This window comes from Phyllostomus discolor, chromosome 6 (genome assembly GCF_004126475.2).
Source record: "Phyllostomus discolor isolate MPI-MPIP mPhyDis1 chromosome 6, mPhyDis1.pri.v3, whole genome shotgun sequence".
Lineage (NCBI taxonomy): Eukaryota > Metazoa > Chordata > Mammalia > Chiroptera > Phyllostomidae > Phyllostomus > Phyllostomus discolor.
The window spans coordinates 8,622,590-8,634,908 of NC_040908.2; positions in this window are offsets into that span (position 1 = coordinate 8,622,590).

Sequence of the window (12,319 nt, forward strand, 5' to 3'; positions counted from 1 at the left end):
CCGTATGAAAATGAATTTTTCAATAAAGCTGTTTACAAAAACAGGTTGTGGCAGAGATTCAGTGTGTGGTCTGTGGTTTTCCTACCCTAGAACATTCCCTGGACTCAAGAGTGAGAACTACATTGCAAAATTGCCATCATGCCTGTAGGCTTACCTTCGGAATTGACATAACTTTGCAGAATCTCTTAGAGCAGCAAGTACTCTGCATTTAAACTTCGCAAATCTTTATCCAACACTTGGTATTTACACTAAGCATTTTGCCAGGTTCCAAGGATACAGAAATAAATTGTCATATCTTCTGCCCACTGGGCTCAAAAGTAACCATAGGAAGATCAGGTCAATAAACATGCAATTCAGCAAGTGCCGTGGCAGACACCGCACAGCCAGGAGACACAGAGAGGTGACTGTCAGTCCACAGATGCCACAGGGCACCTACTCTATCCCAGGAGGTGGGCTAGACCCTGAGGATGGATACATATTTCTCAGAACAAACACCCTCCCCCCATGTACTGACAGTCTAGTAGGGAAAAATATTTAAACAAATAATGTATTAAATATTTACAAGTGTGTAAAATGCTGAGAAGTACCAAGTACGAGGAGAACATATGGACATGTGGAATCTGGGAACGGGGAATTTGTCTGGTATGACTGGATTATGAGGTGGTGGGACGTGAACTGAAAGGTGAATTAGGGCCAGACCAGAAGGGTTTGAACACCAAGTTGAGGAATTTGGACTTTATTCCGGAGACACCTGGTAGGCATCAAAGATTATTGAACAGGTGAATGACAAGACTAGTCCTTTTGAAAGAAAACTCTGGCAACCATATGTAGGATAAATTGAAAGTAGGGAGAACCGAGGCCAACAGCCTGGGACCCATCATGGCCCTTGCGAGGAAGCCGTTTAATGAGCGCACAAAGACAGCAGGAAGGAAGACCCGGCAGCTGCAAAGCTGTTGAATAAACCCCAAGTGAGAGCTGAGAACTCCCTTCACAGGCTTTTGGTATTTTTAATTAATTGCATATCAATTTTCCATATATTTTTCATATGGCGATGGGTCGTCAGTCATCTCTAAATAGCATCATCATTTGCTGAAACAGGCTGGATTAAATCTTTACATTTTAAGTATTTAAACAAAAGAACTGCTATGGATTGGCCTGTTGATTTTCTTAGAATCTGCTTTCTGCACGTATAGTTCAAAAGCAAAATGTGTGTAAGTCAACGGGATTGTAGACTGCAAGGTAGTGGCACCCACATATTTGAGATTTCTCCCACAATTTGACAATGTGTTGCTCTGTTTACAAAAAGAATGTCAACTCTGTATTTTTCCCTCTCTTTGAGAATGTATAATCCAAGACATTTCTAAACACGGTTTTCTCATGCAGTGGCTTCACCATGGATTGGACCATCCAAACGCCACCCTTGGGGTGACGTTGAGCCTTCTCTTTCTGCATCGAGTTACCAAATCCAGTTGAGGCTTTGTTCAAACTCTGTCTCTGTTTTAGTCTCCCTTTCCCATTGTACTTCCACCATCCCAAAAAGATTAATGTGTTTTGCATGTCAGCAAAACGAGACAGTGAGAGATACTGTGACTCTTGACAAGGGCAGTGGCTTCTGGGTAACAGGTCTTGGCCCACGCCACACCAAGGCTGTCATCTGCCTGGTGGCACCGAGTCTTCACTGCTGGGCTGTAGCAAAGTGGGAATCCCCTTGGGGAGTCAAAAATATCGCACCTGCAGGAAAGCAGATGCAAGAGTTGTGAATACCAGAAGGTCTTGCAGGACGGAATCCAGGAAAGAGATGAAGCCTGCGAGTGAGGAAAGGGTTACGGGTCCCCTGGGGCTCTCGTCCTGCACACAGCCACGAACCGGGTATCCACAGAAACACCCCCCTAAGCGAAGGGCAGCTGATCACTTCTGCAGCAGACATTGGTTTTAATATCTGTGCCCTAATTTATTTGACATCTGCAGCGCATCCAAAGAAAATATTCAAGTACAGGATGGGCAATCCGGCTGCTTTCTGAGTTCATCGAATATCTCACACTCCTTCCTCAAATGTTTTCAGTTTTGCAAAACTCAAGATGCATTTTGCCAAACATGTTCTCCGTCCGTGTTTATTTAGAAGGGAATTTAATCCGTATGCTGCTGATGCATTTACACTTAACTCATCAAAATGTTTTACTAGAGTCATTTGATGTCCAAGAAACCTTTTGAGTCTTTTTTATAAGCCTCTTCAAGCCCATTTTGCTTCGAAACAGGAAGTCGCCTGTTACTAACCATAAACCAGTGCAATCCCCGCAGGATTTGGTTTCATTTAGGACGTTGAGAGACCGCAAGCTCCAAGCCTACCCTGAACTCTACACGGAAGTTTTCCTCCTGGACCCGCTGAGACTGTGCCGTGCACAGATGAGGTGCTGTTATTATTTTCCAAAACAAAGTCCTTTATGAAGAGGCATCTTTCATACAGCTCCTGGGAAAGACAGTTACCAAAGCAGAGCGCTAAATCACCGGCTTTGCAGGCTGCACCTGGTGAATGTCACTGTCTCCTGTGATCCACTGGCCGTTCAGAGCTCATTTGCTAGTATTAATAGAACAAATAAAATGGAACGGGAGGTAGAGATACCGGCACAGTGATTTCTTGCTTCAGGAAAAGCGGCCTGGGTTACAGACCAATACAATGTTCCCAACCGCGAGCCAGGGAACCGAAGCTGATATAAACACCGCATCCAAGCCACAGAACATGACTTGTTTAAGGCTTAATTCTGTGAAGGAAGGCAGGAAACAAGATTTATCCTTCTGGGAAACTTTTGGCATTTGCCTCGAGCTGGGCCTGATTACTCTGCCGTCCTCGCCATCCATTACAGCTATCTGAGGGAAATCAAAAAAAAAAATTTTTTTTTGCCCAAACGAAGGCAAGAGAGAAATGTCTCCATCTGAGCCCCGTAGAAATCCTTCTGTTTGACGTGGCATTAAACAAGGCGAGGGCGCAGCCCTGTCGCTGTGAGGACCGCCGTTGCTATCTTCGGCCTGCTGGCTGTGAAGGGGAGTGAAGTTAGTTTGGGCAACAGCCATTTTGCAAACACAGTAAAAAATAAATTACTATGCTTAATAACTGAATCTTAAACTTGTCACTATGGCAAACTCTAAGCTATTCCCAGAGCCTTCCCTGGGACTTGGCAAAAGTCGTGGGTGCCGGAGGTCAGTTTTTATGCACGAGAGCCAGCTTTAGGTTATAACTGTGCGGGCTGCAGAGAGCATGTCAAAGGATGAATGGGCCATTGAGAAGCAGAGCCGACTCCTCGCATCTCTTAAAGGAGCCTGGAAGGGCTCGGGCCGTCCGTTGGGTGGGCTCCCCATACAGCTGAGTTGTTAATACAAAAGAATGCGGGGTTATTAATCCCAGTCTTATCTGTGTCCCCCGTGTGTGTCTGTGTGTTGTATGGAAGGATTTGTTTTTCACGTGTCTTTTATTGTGTGTTCCTTTTGTTGTTTCTACGGGTGCTGTGATGGGGCAGCGAAAGCTGGGTGACTTGGCCGGCACTCGGACTCCCGGACACAGGGCTGGAGTGTTTACACTGGATTGGGAATATTCGGGCTCTGACCCAACCGGGAGACGTTTCAGTTCACATCTGGCTTTGCTTACTTGTCCCAAATAGTAAGTTATTAATGGGTTATTAATATTAGACCCTTCCACCGGTTCCCTCTTGTTCTCCTCCAAGTCACATTGCAGGTCGCTTTCTTTAGAATACATTTTCCAGCTCGCTCTCAGTGCCACTGTCTTTGCATTTGGCGTAAGTAAAAACCATGAGGGCACCCAAGCAAAAGAATTAGCAAAGCAGCAAAGACACCAAGCTAACAGGGTTTTTGTTTTTTTTAAGTGAGGTTGGGAGAAAGAAATTTGTTCCCTATTCAAATTGAAGTGGTGAAAACTTCGTGACCAAACGCTAGCATTACCGTAAATCGCTCCAAAAGCCCCAAGCACTTGCCTAATCTGGTAGCATATGTACCTGAATATGCTGTCCTGAAATATTTTATGTTTTTATCCATTTTGGCTTCATAAATTATTTTTGGACCCAGGTCTGGATGGTCACCATTGCCTGGTTAATTTTGGTCAGATTGCTTGTGCCTCAGAGCGAGGCATGCATGCATTCCCTGATCCAAGCCAGTCCTCTCTCGCCAGAGTAAGTCACAGAAACATCGGGCCTGATGACAGAAATGGCCTCAGCTGGGAAACCGTTTTCCTGAGTGTCCCGGGGTCATCAGCACGCACATGCTCACGACATCTAAGCGGAATTGTCACAGAAAGTACATGTGTGCCTCCATTGTGACCTACGGGATAGAGTCAGGTGAAGTCCCTGTTTGACTATGAGTTATTAGGAAATGACCCCCTTATTTTTGAAGTGCCCCCATTTTTCTAGAGGAATTCCCAGTCCCCTGTGGGGGCCAGTAGCAAATCAAACTTGAACGTGTCACGTTCTCCCCACAACTGTGGTTCCTACTGGGTTCTCACTCTTTGTTAATTGGACAAAGATACTGCTAACCTCCAAGTCTCCCAATTTGAAGGTGAACAGAATAAATACTCCCTGTTACATAGACCAGTGAACCCAAAGGTACTTGGGTTCTTTGAAAGGGTCCTCATTGAGAGGTGGCCCCATTCGATAACCCCTTTCCCTAGTGGCTGGAACAGCTCAGGATGAGTGCCTCTCACTGTCATTATCAGCCAAGCAGTGCATGTGCAGGGACTTTAATATATATTAGGGTTGTGTGTGTGCATTTAGAGATACATGTGTGTACAATTGTACACTTGAACAATTGTGCATATGAAGACACTCAAAAAGGTAAACCAAGGTACTCAACAAAAACAAAAAGAACCACTAAGGTTTATTTAGAGTTTTGTAGGTCACACATATGATTCCAGTCTTCATAAAAACCTTACATTTTTCTCCTTTTCCTTCCCTTCTCCCTCTATTTTTTTCTTCTCCTCTTTCTTCTCATTTTTACTACTTTTCAGCATTGCCAAATAATATTCAGTGGTTAAAATTACTCAGGTGATGAAGAGTGAAGTTAGGCCTCGATGCCAGGTAGACCTGATTCAGTCGATCTCTGTTCAGTGAAGCCCTGGTTCTCATAAGGATGGGCACAGCCCTGCTGTGCTTGCCACCACTGTAGGGAAGCTGGTCTGGTGGAATTAACTCCTTCACATGCGTGCACACATGTAGGTCCTGTTTATGCACAGCTGTGAGGGGAACAAAGTCACTACTTTTAACGTATAAAGGCAGATTTTGCAAAAAACACTTCACACAATCACCTCATTGGGGCTGCTTTTAGGGTGAGGCAAGGGAAAAATCTAGGGCATAAAGTTTAAGGAGGCACTCACTCTCAGGGTCGTACAAGTGCAAGGTCCACAACTGAGTGTAAGTACCACCTTAAATCTTGCCCCCCACCCGCAGGCTCCTCACTGGGCACCTCACTCTAACCTCCTCCTAGTCCTGGCCCTGCATGCAACAATAACCGTATGCTTACCACCTTGCTCTAGTTCCTCAGAAATTAAAACTAACCAATGAGAGATTTATTAAACATCTACTCTGTGTTATATGTAATGGAAAAAGTGAAAACTTTTTTTCACGTGTATTACCTGTGCCCACACTGGAGAGAATGTTATCCAGCTAAAAACATAACACATAATGCATGGGAAGCAATCAAAACAGATATATTGTCAATCTCTACAAGGTCATGGTCGCAGGGGTTCACAGACGGTGGACTCAGTAAGGTTGGGGGGGTGGGGGGCATCACTAAAGATGTCCGAGAAGAGAAGCCCCTGTGCTGTAACTGGTACATGCGTGGGTGAGGCGGGGCCCTGCAGGGAAGACGAAGGGACTCCAAGTAAGGCCGAGTGATGCTGTCCACACTGTCCGCAGGAAGCCAATTATGTGCTTGAGCAGGGGAACAATGTGCAGAAAGCTTTGTGATGGATCGTGCATCATTTTGTTGGAGTGGATCAGGGTGATGGATGGACGGGTAGGTCCATCCAAAATAAGGATGTTGTTTTAAAGTGGGGGCATATTCGTTTAAAACTCGTTTTAAGGCGATTGCTGCCACAAAGTGGTTTTGATCTGGTACAGGAAAATTGCAGTTGGAAGAAAGGAAACAGTAGAGGTTGAAATGTCCAACAGGCATCTTATTTATACCCTTTTGTCACATTCCCATTCTTCCCGAAGCTGGCTGCACGATGCACTCAGCAGTTGCTGTTGGCTCCGGCCTCCCTATTGTCTGACCCACATGGCTGGCTACGCTGCCACGTGCTGCCGACTTCACTGAGCCGTTTGTGTGGGTGACTCCGGTCTGCCAGACTAGAGCGCGAGCCCCGCAAGGTCAGGGTTCAGAGCTCATGCTGGGATGGCCCATCGCTATAGACTCTGGAAGCAACTGGGTACTTGGAAAACAGTTACTAAGGGTTTCACAGCTGTCTGCTCCGGAGCACAGACGTGGAGAGAAATTGAACTTGATTACCTAATGTGGAAAGGCCTGCGTTTCTTGTACTCTGCAATGTTTGGACTGATCTGAATGAAATTTTCAATGGCTAATTTCATTCCTAATTCCTCCATGAGCCAGAAAACTCCACCTGCAAGGGAATGGTTTTTCATTGCCTTTCTTTTGAAAGGGTGAGCACCCCATTTCCTGTCATCAGGCGCAGGAATTGGTTTCTTCTCTAACAGTGGTAGTTGCTTAGGAAGGAAGTCCAGGACTCAGGCTTCTGTAAAAGGTCTTGGCTTGGTGTCAAACCAGTATGAGCAATGCAAGACCCACATGTCTACTGATAGACAGATATCTGAGCTGGGGACCCTGAGGCCCAAGATAGTTTACAAAGAAGGTAGAATTATGTAACCCTGTCACTCAACAGGGTTTCCTTCCAGCTCAGTGTGTCCTGGGACTAAACAGTGCACATAGCAACAAAACAAACTGACCATGGACACTCTTTGCATTGTCAAATGGAACACACTCCATGTCTTGATGCATAAATCAGTATAAATGCAGTGGAGTGATGCCTCATTTATTTACCATCACCAGGGAATGGACTATTTATTATAGATAATATTCCAAATAACTAAAGCCTGCGACTCTAAGTGCCAAAACTTTAAAAAATGTTAGCCGCGTGGGATGAAAATCCTTCTAAACATTTTCTACTGCCTTAAACACCATGCTCAGAATATAACTGGACTTTCGATATGTTTGGAGGAAAAGAGTGGAACAAGGAATGGCCAGGCCCAGGGCTAGATCTGATGTTTTAATGCTAGTGACTAACCAGGATAAACAAAGTGCTTCTACACTTAGTCAACTACTTTATTTGTTAATTGTTTTTTTACAGAGAGAGAGGAAGGGGGAGAGAGAGAGAGAGACAGAGAGAGAGAGAGAGAGAGAGAGAGAGAGAGAGAACATTGATTTGTTGTTCCCCTTATTTGTGCACTCGTTGGTTGCTTCTTATATGTGCCCTGGCCGGAGATTGAACCCACAAGCTTGGTGTATCAGGAGGACGCTCTAACCAACTGAGCTACCTGGTCAGGGTAGTCAACTTTTTTTTCTTGTATTTAATATTGAGAGGAATTTTTGGTGGACTGAAGGGGTAATGTGGACATTGCTGGGGAGAAACTGAAGCCTTATGCTGGAGGAGGCAGCCGGAGAACGTACATAAACATATACAACTGGCCTTTGAGCAATGCAGAGTTTGGGGCGCCAGCCCCCTACACAGCTGAAACTCCGTGTGTAAGTTTCGGCTCCCCCAACCTTAACTACTAATAGCCGTCACTTGACTGGGGGCCTTAATACTAACAGAAACAGCTGATTTACACATATTTTATGCATGCCGTAGGTACTGTATTCTTATAGTAAAGTAAGCTAGGTAAAACTGTTATTAAGAAAATCAAAAGGCAAACCTATGATTAAGGAAGATGGTTTGACTTGGGGTGGTGGGCGCACAACACAACGTACAGATCACGGCTCATAGAAATGTACACTGGAAACCTGTAAGAATTTCTTAAGCAATGTCACCTCAATAAATTTAATAATAATAAAAAATAAAATCAAAAGGGAGAGAAAGTACATTCATAATACTGGGCTGTATTCATCGATGTCAAATGTTGACGTTGTCTATGAGATGAATCATCTGTCAGTACCTACATCAATATCGCCATATCTGACACAAAACACGGCAGATGTTATACATTTTACTAAGAGCAGATGTAAAAACCAGAAAAGATAATGTGTGAAAGAAATTCATATTTACTAACATGACAATTCCTGCGCTGATATCAAAGAAGCAGCAATATGATCGCTTTATGATAGCCTAATCTAATCTATACAATTGTTTCACAGTTACAAAAATGTTTCCGTGACATATTATTGAAAAAAAATTCCTGAAAATTCTTATTTGAAAGTTGCAGCCCTTCAGTCATACACCTACATGTCATGTCTCGTGGAATGTCTTCCTCTCCGGTCTTTGAACAGGCACCAATGGCCGGTCCCAGGGAGCCCAGTGCCCCTGCTGTGCTCCTCCACCCACGGCCCCCCTCCTCTCTGACCCTCACAGCCACTCAGACGTCCGACTTTCGGGGTCTCCCAGTTCCCCGGTTCTGATCGGCAGAGGGAAAATGGATCTCTTTCTTGTTCCTGTTCTCTTCAGGAAAGTGGGTGGGTGAGCCCAGGAGCTCACCCTTGACATATAAATGCAACTTTCAAAGGTGTTTTCTAAAATATCGTTTCCTATTGGAATCATCCAGTTTTCGTATGTACGCATAAAAGAGCCTTCTCTCTGCGCCTCCCTGTGAACAGCTTTTAGCTCTGAAGGACTTCCCAAGCCTTCTTTACTGATGCCCTCAGGTCTCTCAGGGATTACGATCATTGGCTTTAGAGGCAGATCGGACTGGACTTTTGTATCCAGCAACTGGGTACTCGGCTTTGCCACTAATTGGTTGTATGGCCTTGTGCAAATGACTACCCACTCGATGGTTCCGTTTCCTCATCTGTGAATTAAAAAAGAAATCCAGTGCCTATTTCATAAGCTTTTTGAGAAGATGAAGTAGGCAATTGAATGTAAATTGTTTTAAATGGTGATTAAAATATGGTAATTGTCCAGAAAATGCAGCTGTTGTTTTTTTACATAGGACAAATCGAAGAGCAGTCAGGAAATGATATATTATCACCTCAATAAATGAGAAATGATTTTGAATAAAATTAACTTTTTTATTTTTAATTTAAGAAAATCTTAATAGTAAGTACATAAAAACATGGTAAATAATATTTTCCTAACCTGGCAGCCACCACTAACCCTAATAGTGATAGCCCAATTGTTTGTCTGTTATATTTAGGGCAAAAATACTCATACCTCTCTCCTCCTTTATTAATCTAATGGTCCTAGAACTTGTGGCTACTACCACAAGAAGTGGAACAGAAGTAGAAATAGATTATTGTTATTTTCAGAGACATATTTTCACAACTAGAAAACCCAAGAAAATTAAATGACCCCTCTTAATATTAGTAAGATTTTACTCAAGTGTTTACATACTAGAAATAAGAAAATGTGAGAAAAATGTTAAAGCCATTCAAAATCATCACAATCCCCCAAAATATTAAGAATAAAGCTTAAACATGTCTTAGAAACATAAGTACCATTTTAATAAGTCCCCAGAAGAGAAAACGAGTTTTACAAAGATTCTGAGGCAGCTTAGTGACCTTTAGGGGATGTGGGCTGGAGGTCACAGCATAGCTCCCCCAGCTTTCTGCCAAGTGATCCTGGGCAAGTTCTGTAACTTTCCATGCCTCAGTGGGATTCTCCATAAAACGACCATAATACCAGCACCATCCCATAAGGTTGTCGTGCGCATTAAATAATGTGGTCTGGCAATACATGCAAGACCTGCCGGACAGCAAGCACTCAAAGAATTGTAGCCACAGTTTCATTTGTCACTGTGCTCACCCTTGTTACAACAATCATTCCAAACTTCATGTGTAGACTTTTCACCAAAAATATTATATAATTTTTCATACAAATCTGTAGTAATTTGTGTAGTCCTATGCAAAACTCGAGCAGGGTTTCTCAAGGAATGGTACTGAAAATTTTAGTAAAACATTATTTTTAAATTTTTGAGGAATCACAATACTGCTTCTCATAGCAATTGTCATTCTACAATACACAAGAGTTCCAATTACTCCACGTCTTTGCCAACACTTGTTATTTTCTGGGGGGGTGGTTAATGTCAGCCACCCTAATAATTGTGAGGTGGTATCTCACTGTGGTGGTTTTGATTTGCATTTTTCTAACTTTTAATATTGTGTATCTTTTCATATGTGTGGTGGCTTCTTTATGTACTTTTGAACTTGTCAAAATGTTTATAATTAATATGTATTATTTTATATCAAATACTAGGAACATAATTAGGATCAGTTTGGTCTCCAGTTTTGTGACAGTAGCAAGAACAAAGAAGCTTTTTCTCCCCTTAGGTCCTCACATCTCCATTTGTGAAATAAGGAAGCTAGACTAGCCAATCCCATCTAAGATACTTTTAAATATAGAAAATAATCTTTCCTCATTCCCTTCAATGTTATAAAAGGTAGTTACATTTCCAGATCTCCTAAATGTTAAATTATTCTAAGAAGAACAAGTGTGTGGGTAAATAGATGATTTCATGGTAGTCTTTTCAGCATTTTTTTTCTTCATTAGCATTTTTAGAGGTCCAACTCAGTAATAAGCATTGGCCCAGGGTCCAAGAATGCAAAGAAAATGTAGTCTGGACCCCATGTTATTAACTTACCAGTCTATTTCATTAGGTGAGCTTATAAGTAAATCGCAATAATGCAACTTGAAGTTGATATAATATGTGTATGGATACAGTTCATTGGTGTTATAAAGGAGCAGACATTCTGTTTCAATGTGAAGACTCCTGTAACAGTGGGGAACGGATCCTGATGGTTGTTCCCAGACCTTGGTGTTTACAAAACCCATGGCATTCAAATTTAGTGAGAAGAAATTTAATATTGACTAGCAAAGACAAAGCAGAATTTCCATGGGCATTGAAGCAGTACATTAAACAACAAAAACTAACAAATGGCTAAAATGTTTTCCATTCAATCAAAAAGTATTTTAGAATCCTATTGTGGTCTACACAAAGGATGTCTCTTGCTGGGCAGAGTAATATAATACATTCTGTGTGGAGCAGGAAACTTGAATGATATATGCAGTTTTGTTATTAAAACTGAGTTATATATTTTTCTCTGCTCTGGAAGATTGTGACCCAGTATAACATATCTTCACATTGTTTATAACTGGAGGAAAATCAACATTTTGGATTCCCAGTTCACACAGTAGGAATTACATTTGTTTTGGCCAAACATAATTTATATAACTGCAAGGAACAATAAAACATGAACTCTATGGTGTTTTCTTACCTAAAAATAATATAGACCTTGTAAAATTGAAGGGATTGTTATTATAAAGGAAAAGACAGTAACTTAAAAGGCTGAAGCTCATTTTACAACACTCTTTAATGTCTGTGCAAATAGGCAGACACCTGTGTCCCCATTTTCTCTGACCCTAGCCGCAGGAGTGAGATTCCGCGCAGTAATAAATAACCTCGCAAATAAAACTTTGAAATATAATTTGCTTGAACAAGCCCAGTTCTTCTGTGTTCAAAAGTTACTTTCAAAGTGACTTCTTAAAATGATTCAGTATCTTTATGCATGAGCCTACAAAGATCTTCCATACATGATAAAAGTATCTGGTTCATCTTATTAATAAGGTTCCTGTTAGTAAAGGGGACATTCTGGATTTAAGAGTTGGGAATTATGTGGATGAATGAATGAATGATTCACTCATATATTCAGTCAATCAATCAGTCATTGCTTGGGTATGTATCTTTAAAGTCAATTAACCTGTGCAGGAATTCATTCTACTATTTCAATACCATAATATAAAACATGATCTCATCCCCAAAGATGTGGGAATGATAAGATGATGGAAAATTGAAACTTCCATTGAGGAGATTTGTACAAGAGTCATACTGAATGCATATTATAGAGTCGCTGATTCTCAAAGAGTCAGACAACTGGAAAAATGTTGATATTTTGGAGTCAAGGACTATGTTCAAGGAACTAGTCCATTGTATCTTATTTAATCCTTTAAAGTCTAAACAATTCCATGAAGTTGGCAGGGCTATCACTGTTTTACATGTGAAGAAACTAAGGCTCATAAATCTGACGCCATGTGTTCCAAATCACATAGCCAAGTTCGTGGTGGTGTCGACCCTAGATCATGAGACTTCTGGATCTGTGG